Source organism: Eptatretus burgeri, chromosome 15, assembly GCF_056783735.1.
Source record: "Eptatretus burgeri isolate ZD-2024b chromosome 15, Ebu_testis_v1, whole genome shotgun sequence".
Lineage (NCBI taxonomy): Eukaryota > Metazoa > Chordata > Myxini > Myxiniformes > Myxinidae > Eptatretus > Eptatretus burgeri.
This window is the reverse complement of record NC_140975.1, coordinates 54,813,423-54,827,130: the sequence shown is the minus strand read 5'-3', so window position 1 is coordinate 54,827,130 and position 13,708 is coordinate 54,813,423. Positions and strand designations below refer to the sequence as shown.

The 13,708-nt window shown below is 36.7% G+C and overlaps 1 protein-coding gene and 1 long non-coding RNA gene across 3 annotated transcripts in view; one reads left to right on the top strand and one right to left on the bottom strand.

The window, feature by feature from the left end:
- LOC147012200 (galactoside alpha-(1,2)-fucosyltransferase 2-like) overlaps nt 1-13,708 on the top strand; it is a 93,282-nt gene that overhangs the window by 76,429 nt on the left and 3,145 nt on the right. The window lies entirely within an intron of this gene.
- The window catches only part of LOC147012197 (uncharacterized), a 175,256-nt gene continuing 165,474 nt past the window's right edge, over nt 3,927-13,708 (bottom strand). For both annotated transcript variants that reach the window (XR_015051512.1, XR_015051510.1), the window contains exon 4: nt 3,927-4,788. This is a non-coding gene — a long non-coding RNA (uncharacterized LOC147012197). The remainder of the gene's footprint in view (nt 4,789-13,708) is intronic.

Genomic DNA, 13,708 nt, shown 5'->3' with positions numbered 1-13,708 from the left:
GTATTTGAATTATTTTCTGTCGTTCTTGCGGGGACAACTGAGTTTTGCCTTTCTTAATTTCTTTAATTGCTTGTAATTTATGAGATTCCTTTTGGGCATCTTTTATGCTCTTTACAGCACCTGCTACATTTCCCATAGCAGAAGCAGTTGAACCAATGAGGTCTTTATGTTTAAGAATAGTTGAACCAATACCCATTAGAGTATCAATTATCCCATCTACTCTAAATTGATGTCCAACACCCCTTTGTCTCTTAGGTTTATAGTATCCTCTACCAAGATACATACCTTCACCCTTGTAGTATGGGGAAAGGAACATCCCATCCCCTGTAATTATTTTATATTTTCCCAACTCGTGTTTCCTCACAATAACCATCGTATTTGTTTTTTGGAAAACTTCACGTAGGTGAATTCTGATAGATATAACTTCTCCATTAAAAGAAATCATACGATTTTCTTGGTCCGTTATCCTAAAATTTACTATGTATATGGTTTTTCCTGACACTGGGAGATAAACCAGATTTTTGAGTTCCATATTTAATTTATAACCAATTGGGGTTGAGTATGTGCTGAATGAAAATATTGTATTTGTTCTTATTCCATCATTATAAGCACAATCAATCAAATCACAGTGAATATATACCGAATTTATTCCTGAGGATATTTGAATGACATTATCACTGTAAGACGTCCCATTAGTTTCAATCTTTTTTGAGAGAAACCCAATAACTCTCTAAATGATTTATCGATTGTGAAATCAACCTTGTAGTTATTTTTAAGCTTAATCGTTGATTTTGAAGTATGTTTTTGAATGTCTATAACAATATTTTTTGGTTCATCACCCTGTTCTTTCATAAGACGAACAATTTCGGAAGATATTTGAGAAATCTCATATGCTCTGGGTGAGACTGTTATCGTTTTGTATCCACTTCCCGGATTATAACTAAACTTGTCATTTTTCTCAGTTATATTAAATAAGGTATTATAAGTTTCCATGGACAATAAAGATGCCTCATATTCTTTTGTTGGGTCAAGTTGTAGTGTGTATGGGAATGAAGATGTGTGGTTGCTTGTCGTGAAATCAAAACTCACGATTGTGCTTCTCATCTTATTTAATATGAGATAAAATGTCTTTATATTGGTATTTATTGATTAATTTCATGTTCATCAACTGGTCTAAAATGGCTGATGCTTCATTAAAACAATTGTTATTTCCAGCTTTCTTACTACCTAACAACAATAACAGTTTATTAACTAATTGCGATGGGTCATTTGGAAGAAAACTACTACCTGAACCAAGGACATTTAAAGCCTGAATAATGTGTTTCTCCTCATTTTTCCTACTTTTACCAGAAATACTAACCCTATAATTAAGAGTGTTCAGCAGATCAATATATACTCTATCATCATTATTTTTCATATCCAATGGTTTATCAAAATACTTTGATTCATACCTCACAGTTGAAGCTAGCTTGTCTTCCATCTTTTGTGAGAAGAAACATTAATCTCGGAGTTCGTTTAACAGGAGGTTGAGCAGAACTCAAGAACCTTAATTCATCATGAAATATCAGTACCTTTTCTTGAACAAGATGAAATATTTCTGGTTGTTTTGTTGGAACAAGTCCTGCTTTGGTTTTTGAATCCGCTGAATATTCATTGTTTTGAAGAGCATTCACAATATAATCAGGGGGGGGGGGTGATTAATCTCTTCCAGTCATTGAAATAATCCTTCATCATCATATTCTAATTCTCCGATATGCTCTAATTCTTATTCCGTCATTTGACTGAAATCTTTTATCATTTGAAGTTATTTTAGGAGTATATTCTCTTGTGGGAACTGTCGAAACATCTATAATTTTTTCTTGGGAAGTTTCTAAAAGTGGTTTAAAAAAGTTCTCTTGTTTTCTTTCAAATGCTTCTTCACCCGTTAGTTTCTGTCTGCGTTTCTTCTTTTTGTCTTCCTGTTGTTTTACAACTTTTGAAACCAACTCTTCATGTTCCTTAAATCTTCTTGCTCTTTCTTTCACATCCATTTATTTATTGGAAAATATCATTTAATATCTCATCTTGTTTCACAACAATATATTTATATTTTTCATTTGTGTGCTTCATGTAATCCCCAAATTCCTTTTTACTACATAATGGAGAACAATTATATCTCCAAAAATTGTTTATATCTATTGAATTTAACTTGAATAAAATAAAAGTATTAGCATTGTATATGATGGAACGACGAGGAAGTTGAAAGTATGATTGACTAAGATAAACACAATTAAAAGAAGAATGTCTCCCTCTTGTGTTGTAGCTGTCCATTACCGTTTGGTTTCTCTCATTAACACAATCATAAAAGATAACGAGGTTCTTTTTTGAGTTATCCAAATCTTGGGGAGACGGTGTATCATCCGTATTATCACTAAGAATACAAGTTATCGGTTTTGATTTATTTTTACATCTCTGTGTATCACAAAATAGTTGTATTATATCTTCAATGTTATAATCATTTCGGTTTTTTTGAAGTTTAAATTAACCGATTATATCTTCTTTTTGAAGACCAGCATTAAAACCTTGTGAGAGTAGTTGATACTGTGGTTGAAAACTCAACTTTGTGAAAATTATAAAAGTATCATAATCTAAAAAGTTGGGAGTCAGGAGCATCTTCAAAAGTAAGCAGGTTTTCCCCCCATCCACTTGAACCAACTATGAGACATCTTAATGAATTTGGAAGATTTTTATGATTGTTAAATTTTATCTTATTTTCCAAAATGGGTAAAAAATCATTCATTTATATATTTGGAAAACAGGTTATTTAATTTGTAATTGGCTCTTTTAGAAACTCTATATTTTATCCTAAGTTCGGGTTTAATTTCAAGGCAATCCATTATTTTATTTATGCAATATCTTGTGTTGATATTTCCCTGAAAATGACAATCGTGAATAATTTATATCAACAATCCTTTGAACATTTCTCTTATACGTTCAGTTTCTTCCCTTGTAAGGAAAGTTGTGTTATCACCCTCATAGATTACATTCATTTCTCTAATCAATCTTATAAAGTAATTCATTTTTGGTGTAAATCTAAAAGAATTCTTTTCCTTTTTATATTTTTTTATTATCATTAATTAGAAGATAATCACAGAATATACATTGTTTATAGGCTTTTGACTCTGTGTTTAATCCCACTCTTTCACACGCAGGACAATTCTCAAATTTGTCATATGGCGAATCAGCGAATTCAAGAGGCTCAAAATCTAGCATATTTATAAAGTAAAACTTTACTTAAACTGAAATTCATCTTCGGTATCATCTATAAAACTACTTTCATAGCTACGATATCATAATCACTCTCATAATCTTCAAAATCTTCAGTTGAATATTGACTCATATTTAATTAGTAGAAACAACATTACCATCGATTCCTATATACTTTTTTTCATTACCAGATTCAACTACAACACTTTTTTTATTAAAGGTAATTTTAAAATAATCCTTAACTATTATTGAACGAAATGTCATTTCACCTGATATATTGACATCCTTTATTTCATCAGGATTTACATCTTTAGGGTTGTTGAAAAAAATACAAATTTCTCCTTGCATATCACAGATGATCTTATTTTTTCTTTCGAAAGCTTCATCCATAAGGTTTTTAATTTTTGAAACTTTTTCTTGTTTCATTGCTTTTTCTAGTTTTGAATATATTGCCAGAAGGAGAGGAGTCACTTTTGTTAGAGATACGTTAATTGATGTTCTTCCAGGGATACTAAAAGCCCTTCCACTGAAGGAAATTAAAGAACTCATATTATTCGCCATAATTGTTTTTATCCAATAGTTGTTATATTTATCTTTGTTCAACTTTACATCCTTGACATATTTCTCAGTATCTTTAACAAATGAAGAGTTTGATTGAAACTTGTCTTTTGTGTCTTGAAACATTGAATTTATTAAGTGAAAAAAGTTGGAGGATAAAATGCTTTTAAGCATAGATTCACCTATAAATTAAACGACATTTTCATCAAGAAAATTTTAGTTTAAGCAAAGTTTTATTCTACAAGTATGGTGAATACAACGTACTGCGATGTTTGTAATGAGGAATATAAATATAAAAAAACACCTTCAAACCAACAAACACACATTTCATCTATTTTCTCAAATATCTCCTCTTGAGTTGAAAACAAAACATTCTGATATCTGCTCAAAGGATGTTTTGAAGAGTAGTTATAAGAAGCACTTTCAATCACAAAAACACAAGAAGAATGAAAAAAGGGAAGCTAAATTCTCCATTGAAAACACTGATGGGGGCATTTAAAGGGCATATAAAAATAAGCTTGTTTCGTTTTCAAGACCCTGGGCCATCTTCAATCATGGAAGCTGTTGATATGGTCAAACAAAGTATTAAAATTATAATTAAAAACACATTAAGTGAAATGAAAACTTTTAAGTTTTATATGGGAGTAAAATTGAAAATGGTAAGACAAGATGATGAAACTACTCCCCATATGAGGACAAACCCACACTTTATCTCGTCATTTCAATATGTTGTAAGATGTGATGTTTACGATGATCTCCAGAGACAGGAACAAGATGTTGATAACACTGTAGTAGGTAGTGGATGTACTATCACAAAAATAATATTTTTCGATATACACATCTTAAAATCAGATCCTCTTCAAGCTTATATTGATTTACCAAAAGAGATAAAACTTAAGAAAGCGGTTGTTAATATTCAAAACAAAGATAATGAATGTGTTCTCTGGTCTGTTCTTGCTCACTAACATCCTCCACAATGGAAACCTGAAAGGGATGAACATTATAAGAAATATGAGAATACATTAAATGTTAAAGATTTAACGTTTCCAATGTCATTGAGAGATATTCCTAAATTTGAGAAAATGAATAATCTATCTGTTAATGTATATGGATTAATGGATACAAACAAAGTTCAGATATTAAAAATTTCAAACAACTATAAAAATGATGAAACGCACATTGACCTTCTCCACTTTACTTCAAAGGAAAAATCCCATTATGCTTTCATCAAAAATTTCTCAAGATTAACCAAATCACAAATATATAAGAGAAAATGTAAAATGTATCCTTTTAAGAGATGTCTCAATTCCTTTCACACAAAAGAACGATAAAATCAACATTCAAAATATTGTAGTAATCATAAATCAACCGTAATCAATTTCCCAAAAGCAGGTTCAAACCTATCATTCGAAGATTTTAACAAATCTATAAAACATCCGTTTGTGATATATATATAGTCAGGTCAGGTTCGATCTATATACCTGATATAGTCAGGTCAGGTTCGATCTGTGACCTGCTACAGGTACCATGTAAACCTGTACTAACCTGTTCCATGGTTGGGTTGTCGGCGACTAAACCGTCTCCCCCACCAAGTTTTCTGGTGAGGAGGGTGTTTGGATATGGACACCCAGCAGGATTAAAAACAAAACCTGTCAAAGGGTGGAGGAGCTCCTTGTGAGCCAACGGCCATCCATATCTAGTGCCCAACTGTGTCTGCGGACGTCCTCCTGCAGTTGGGTCACTTCTTATTAGGAGGTTGGTGGCAGGATTTGCACTCCGGCCACCGTAAAACCCTTCATTCCGCAAAACGCAAAAATGCAAAAAAATCTGAAAACCCACTCCGTGGGAGTACCTCCTGTGCAGCTTCCCTTCGCAGAGCAGCTCACCGGATGACGGGATTGGGGCAAAGCCTTCGGGACCCCCAATCTTTGATGATAGGAGGGAAACCACGGGGTAACATCCCTGGGTCAGATTGTGGGAGAGTGTGTCGGAGTGGTGCTGAGGTGTCGTCCACCAGACGGCGGTCTCCTTGGGTTAACCTGAGGTAGTCCCTTCGGGTGGGTGCCTGGAATGTCCTATCCCTAAGAGAGGATGATCACCTGTCTCTGTTATCATCTGAGCTCAAGCGTTTGGACATCGGGATTGCAGCTCTCTCTGAGGTTCGGAGACCGGATTGCGGCGAGATAATGGTGGGTGGTTACACCTACTATTGGTCTGGTTGCTCTGATGGTTACCATACCCAAGGAGTTGCTGAAGCTGTGTCCAATAAGCTGACCCCAATGATAATTGAGGTAACACCGGTCAACGAGCGTATTATGAGATTAAGGATTCGTCACTCCTTAGGTGTCATTTCCCTGGTCTCTGTTTATGCTCCGACTGAGGTGAGTAATCTCACCGTGAAGGATGCATTCTACGCCACACTCGAGTCTGTGGTTGATCAGTGCCCCAGACGAGATACACTTCTAGTCTTGGGGGATTTCAATGCATCAACTGGAACTGATAGGGATGGTTATGAGGTGTGTGTTGGTTCCCATGGGTCAGGAACTATGAACCACAATAGCACTGAGTTCCTTGACTTTGCAAGAAGTCATGGACTTAGGGTGGCTGGTTCATGGTTTCAGCGCCGACAAGCTCATCGCTGGACTTGGTATTCCAACGCTGGTGGTGTGGCAAAGGAGATTGACCATGTCCTCATTGACGGTCGTTGGAGGATGATCCAGAACTGCAGGGTCTACCGGAGTGCTCAGTTCCTCAATACTGACCACAAGCTTGTTGTAGCAACTCTAAAGCTGCATCTTAAATCCTGGAGAATGGTACCATCCCAGCCGAGGCTGGATGTTGCCAAGCTCAGGGATGAGAGAGTAGCTGAGGAGTTTGCGAACAGGCTGAGTGGACACTTGGGTGGTCTGGGTGCTTTGGGCCGTCCTGAAGAGTTGTGGAGCGCCTTCAAGACCACCGTCCTTGATGTTGCCGGTGGATGCCTTGGAGCTCACCGCAGAGCAAAGAAGAATTTTGTCTCACAAGGGACACTGGATACCATTGACCAGAGTCCCAGGGCCAGGCTGAATGGCAGAGCTGAGCTGTTCAGGGAGCTGAGGCGTAAAACTGCACGTGCACTGAGGGTGGACAAGGAGGCCTATGTGCGAGGAATCTGTGAGGGGGTAGAGCATCACCTGTGGACAGGTGATTCTCGTCCCACTTACAGGGGAATTCACGCATTACATTCATCCAAGCCCATCCCTCGGAGCAATACAGTTCGAGCAGAGAGTGGTAGGCTCTTGACAGAGGAGTCTGAAGTGAAGGCCCGCTGGGCCGGTTACTTTGAGCGGTTGTACCAGGCTGATCCCCCAGCTGTCGAGTTGGACGTCAAGGGTGTTACAATCCCTGTTGCTGACCCTCGAATCAACTGTGGTCCACCTTTGCTTGTGGAAACACAGGCTGCGGTGAACCAGTTGAAACGGGGCAAAGCTCCAGGGATCTGTGGCATCCATGCTGAACTTCTCAAGGCTGGTGGAAATGCTGCACTCGTGTCGTTGCATGCAGTTTTGTCCTCTGCCTGGAACACAGGCATCATCCCAACTGACTGGAAGAGGGGCCTTGTTGTCCCTCTCTGGAAAGGGAAGGGTGATCGCCAAGACTGCAACAACTACCGAGGGGTGACGCTGCTCTCAGTGCCGGGCAAGGTCTTTGCTCGGATAATTCTTGATAGGGTTCGCCACCATCTGCTTGAGCACCAGCGTCCAGAGCAGTCAGGCTTTACACCAAAGAGGTCAACGATTGACCGTATCCTTGCACTTCGTGTCCTCACCGAACGCAGACGAGAGTTTCGGCAGGGGCTGCTTGCAGCCTATGTTGATCTCTGTAAAGCATTCGATTCAGTGAATCGGGATGTCCTCTGGAGGATTCTTGGTCTTCGTGGGGTGCCACCAAAACTGATCGATCTGATGTCTGAACTCTACTCTGGTACTGAGAGTGCTGTGAAGTGTGGTGGTACCATCTCTGACTTATTTCCAGTTGTTACTGGAGTTCGTCAGGGATGTGTACTTGCCCCCACACTTTTCAGCAGTTGTATGGACTGGATTTTAGGGAGGATGTCGGAGAGATCAAGTTGCGGTGCATCGTTTGGCAATGTCAAGATCTCGGACCTTGATTTTGCAGATGATGCAGTCATCTTTGCGGAGACTTTAGACATCCTCTTGGGGGCCCTCGAGGTGCTGAATGAGGAGTCAGAGCCGTTGGGATTACGGGTTTCTTGGGTCAAAACGAAGATCCAGGCTTTTGGTGACATCTTGGATGCTGCTGTCCTGTCTGTGTCTGTTTGTGGTGAGGATGTTGAGGTCGTGGAGAGATTCACTTACCTTGGCAGTGATATTCATGTCTCTGCTGGCTGCGAGTCAGAGGTCAATAGACGTCTGGGTCGGGCCTGGGGAGTCATGGATTCACTGGATCATGGGGTGTGGTGCTGCCGGTACCTGTATGGGAGGACGAAAGTCCGAGTCTTCAGGTCCTTGGTACTTCCAGTCTTGCTCTATGGATGCGAGACTTGGACTCTGACCAAGGATCTGAGACGGAGACTTAATTCCTTTGGTACCAGGTCTCTTCGGAGAATCCTTGGCTATCGCTGGTTGGATTTTGTGTCCAACGAGCGGTTGCTGAGAGAGACTCGAATGAGATTTGTTACCTGCATATAATAGTCCGTGAGTGTCAGTTGCGGCTGTATGGACATGTGGCTCGTTTTCCTGACGCTGATCCTGCTCACCAGATTCTCTCAGCGAGGGAGTCTCATGAGTGGAGGAGGCCAGTGGGCCGACCACGTACCTCATGGTTGCAGCAGGTTGACCATCATCTCAAGGAGATGGGGATGGGCCTGGCATCTGCCTGGGGGATGGCCAGACGGAGGCCCCTGGAGTACCGGCGGAAAGTGGACGCAGCGACGCGCTGTTCTGGCACATGCTCCCATACCTGACCTGTGATATATGCCGATTTTGAAAGTATCCTTGAAAAGATAGATACTGTTTCTCCAAATCCAAATAAATCATACACAAATATATCGCAAAAACATACTCCGTGTGGTTTCTGTTATTATATCAAATCAGCTGTTGGTGATGAATACAACAAGTTGGAACTTTATAGAGGAGAAGATGCCTCAGAGGACTTTGTAAGACGATTGGAAAAAGATTGTATAAGACTAAGAGAAATAATGGTGAAAACCTAAAAACCAATGTCATAAACAAAGGAAGAGGAAAATGAATTTAGAGATAACAGTACCTGTCATATTTGTGGGGAGGAAATTGAGGAGTTTATAGTTAGAGATCATTGTCATCCTCCTGGTAAAAATAGAGGTCCCGCTCATTCTTGTTGCAATATTAATTACAAACCTCCAAACGTTATTGCCATCTTTCTTCACAACAACGCTCACTATGACACATATTTATTTATAAATGAACTTTCAAAGACATTCGAAAATATTTTCGCCATTCCAAACACAGATCAAAAATACATCTCATTCACAAAAACAATTTATACATCCCCCACAACCCATATCAGATATCTTGACACATACAAGTTTATGGGAGATCCATGATCTGAGTTAGCATCAAATATGATAAACTTCCCGAGTCTTAAATCATATTTCTCAAATCAAGAAGAGATTGATCTCCTATCACAAAAGGGAATATATCCATATGACTATATGGATTCATTTGAAAGGTTTAAAGAAACACAACTTCCTTCAAGGGAGAGTTTATATGGTAAGTTGAATAATACTCATATTTCTGATGAAGATTATACACAAGCTAAAAAGGTTTGGGAGAAGTTTAATATAAAGAATCTTGGGGAATATCATGATTTATATCTTAAAACTGATGTACTGTTATTAAGTGATGTGTTTGAAACTTTTAGAAGTCTGTCATAATAAAAATTCTTCTGGATTAGACCCCGTTCACTATTACACGGCCCAGGGTTTGGCTTGGAGTGCTATGTTAAAAATGACAAAACAAAATTTGGAATTAATCAGTGATATAGATATGCTTTTAATGATAGAGAAGGCTAAAAGAGGAGGAATATCTCAAGTATGTTCCAAGAGATATGCTAAAGCAAATGTCAAATATCTTCCTGATTATAATAAGAATGAGGACAACTCTTACCTGATGTATTATGATGCTAACAATTTGTATGGGTGGGCCATGTCTCAATCTTTACCTTATCGGAAACTTAAATGGGTTAAAGAAAAGGATAATGAAAAGGTTTTGATGAATATTGTTATTTCTTCTCAAGAGGAATTGAATGAGGAAGAAGAAGGTTATTATTTTGAAGTTGATTTGCGGTACCCGAGCGATCTTCATAATAAGCATAAAGACCTACCCTATGCCTCCGATAAAGAAAGTCCAAGAAAAGAATGATTAAGTGATTACCAACAGTCATTTAATATAAAGGGTAAGTCTTCAGAAAAACTACTTACTACATTAAATGATAAAGAAAGTTATGTTTTACATCAAAGGAACTTGAGACAATATTTATCTGCTGGGTTGAGAGTGAGGAAAATTCATGGGACTTTGATATTTAAACAAAGTCCGTGGTTAAAGGACTATCTTGATGTTAATACAAAAAGTAGAAAAAACGCAGAAACAGATTTTGAGAAGGACTTTTATAAATTAATGAATAATGCTGTATTTGGAAAGACTATGGAAAATGTTAGGAATCGAGAAAACATCAGACTTGCTAAATCTTGGAAACAGGCTTCAAAGTTAATTAACAAACCAAGTTTTGAATGGGTGGAGGTATTTTCAGAGACCTTTTGTGCTATTCATTTGAGAAAGAGAGTATTGAAATGGATAAACCTATTTATATGGGAACATCAATTCTTGATTTGTCAAAGTTGTTTATGTATGACTATTACTATAATAATTTAAAATTAAAGTATAAGGATAATATGTCATTGTTATATATGGATACAGATAGTTTTATTTAGAAATAAAGACTGGAGATGTGTATGAGGATATGATTGATAATATATATATATATATATATATATATATATATATATATATATATATATGTATATATATGTATATATATATATATATGCATATATATGCATATATATGTATATGTATATATATATATATATATATGTATATGTATATATATATATATATATATATATATATGCATATATATATGTATATGTATATATATATATATATATATGTATATATATATATATATATATATATATATGCATATATATATGTATATGTATATATATATATATATGTATATGTATATATATATTCCTTGTATCATACATATATGATACAAGGAATTATAAATCTGGTGATGTGTTGTTTTCATCAAATAACGTAAAGGTTATTGGTAAGTTTAAGGATGAATTGGGTGGGAAGGTTATGAGTGAATTTATAGGATGGAGATCAAAGGCTTATGCTTTTACGTACATTGAAAATAATATTGAAAGGTGTAAAAAGAAGTTAAAGGGAATTAAAAAAAAAATGAAACAATAAACTTTAAACATCATTACAACTGTTTAATCTTAAAGAAGGAAGAGTATCGAAAAATGAATAAAATAAGAATACAGAAGAAATAAATAAGAAAGCATTGGGGGCTTTTGATGATAAAAGATATATTTTAGAGAATGGAATTAATAGTCTCCCTTATGGTTATAAGTATAAGTGCTCAGGAACTACTACCGTCTTTTACTGATTTATAAATGATAGAACCAAGCAATAACCAAACCAAAGAGTGGAGATGCAATCAACCTTGGTACTTAAATGGAAAACATAAAGAATGTGAGAAATATCAAATAAGTCTTATTGAAGAAATAACCGGGGTTAAAGTAGATAAAGCAACTAAGCGGATAAATTTAATGACAAATAAGTTAGAGGATGTAAAGAAAAAAAATAAATATCCTTGAATGGACTGAAAACTTTGATGGTTATCAATTAAACAATGAAAAAACAATTTACTATAATCTAAAAATGATATGTGGCTCAGGAGGTAGTCAGATGAGAGCATTAAGAGAAGTTTATCATTTTATCTCTGCTCAACAAAGATATTTAGACCAAGAACTAAGTTCGAAAATAATATTTGTGAACATACTCAATGGTGATGAATGTTAAAGGAAAATTAATTTATTACCTCAAATAGAACATGATCAAATATTCGTTGGATCACTCTTTGAGTGGAGTAAGAGTCAGAGGGGTAGAGAAAATCATTCTCCTCTTTTGACCTGATGGGCCTTGAGCAAGAAAGCTTCCCTATTAATTTGTATGAGGTTTTGTTTAGGCCCTGAGACAGTCTCAATATAATATGAGCTTGTATGGCAGAAAATCATGCTTCTCTTTTTGTCCTGATGGGTCTCGAGTCAGAGAGTTCTCCCTATACATTTGTATGGCAGAAAATCATACTTCTCTTTTTGTCCTGATGGGTCTGGAGTCAGAGAGTTCTCCCTATACATTTGTATGGGATGAATTAGCCTCCTGTTTCGGGGTTTTCGGGTGTCAATTCAAAGAGTTTTTCCCCTTCACCCCATTCATTTGCATGGATGTCCCAGAAACCCTGTTAATCTACTACTCCCAACCCAACCCTCACCCTCACATTGAAAATCCCAACCCACCCTAACCTAACCCAACCCTAACCCAAACACAACCCTAACCCTCACATTCAAAACTCCCAACCCCAACTCAAACCCACCCTAATCATCACATTCAAAATCCCAACCCCACCCTAACCCTCACATTCAAAATCCTAACCCACCCTAACCCGACCCTAACCCAACCCTAACCCTAACCCACCCTAACCCTCACATTCAAAATCCCAAACCAACCCAACCCTCGCCCAACATAATATTTCTTTTTAATACGTATTTCAACAATATATATTTTTGTATGGTTTTTTTTCTCTTCTTCCAATTTTGTCTTTTAAGGCTTTCAGGTTTGATGAAGTAGAAAGGGGGAGTAAGAACTTTCCTGCACTTTCTTCCCAGAACTTTCTTGATATTGCTCTCATCAAGCACCATCCAACAAAAAACCACATCGATAGGTTTAGATCCCCAAGAGTCTTCTTGGTAGAAACCACATTTCAAGTCTCCAAAATAAACCCAACTTTCCAAGTTTCCAAGGTGTAACCACATTCCTGTTGAGTCTCCAAGATATGTATCACATTGAGAGTTATCAAGCCAGAACGCACATTTCAAGTTTCCAAAATAAAAACAACTTTCAAAGTCTCCAAGGGATAACTCATTTCCTGATTTTTTTTCAAAATTTGTGAATCTCCAAGGTAGGTTTCATATTTAGAACCATCTTGGCAGAACCCTTTTCCTGAGTCTCCAAGATAGTTATTTAAACCATCAAGGCAGAACTCATTTACTGATTTTTCCAAAATTTATGAGGTCTCTGTGGTAGGTTTCATATTTAAAACCACTAAGGATAACTCATTTACTGATTTTTTTTTCAAAATTTGTGAAGTCTCCAAGGTAGGTTTCATATTTAAAACAACCAAGGATAACTCATTTACTGATTTAAATTTTTTTTTCTGAGTCTCCGAGGTAAAACTTATATTCTGACTCATCAAGGTATAACTTGTTCAGTGGGTATTGTCTTGATAACTCACAATGAGTACCATCGATGTAAAACTCTTTTTTCAGGATTTTGCGGGTCTCCAAGGTACAACTCTTTGGCTGTGTCAACAAGGTAGAGCTCGTTCTGTGGGTCTTGGTTCTTCAAAAGGTCTTCAACCAAATTGACAATTTCACCCCAAGTTGTGGCAAAAGCAGTATTTTCATTTTGCATCTCATATACAATTTCCTGTGAGAGAAAATAACAATGTATTAATTTAATGCAAGATTATTATATGTATAAATTAATCTGTAAATTTTAAAAGAAAATCT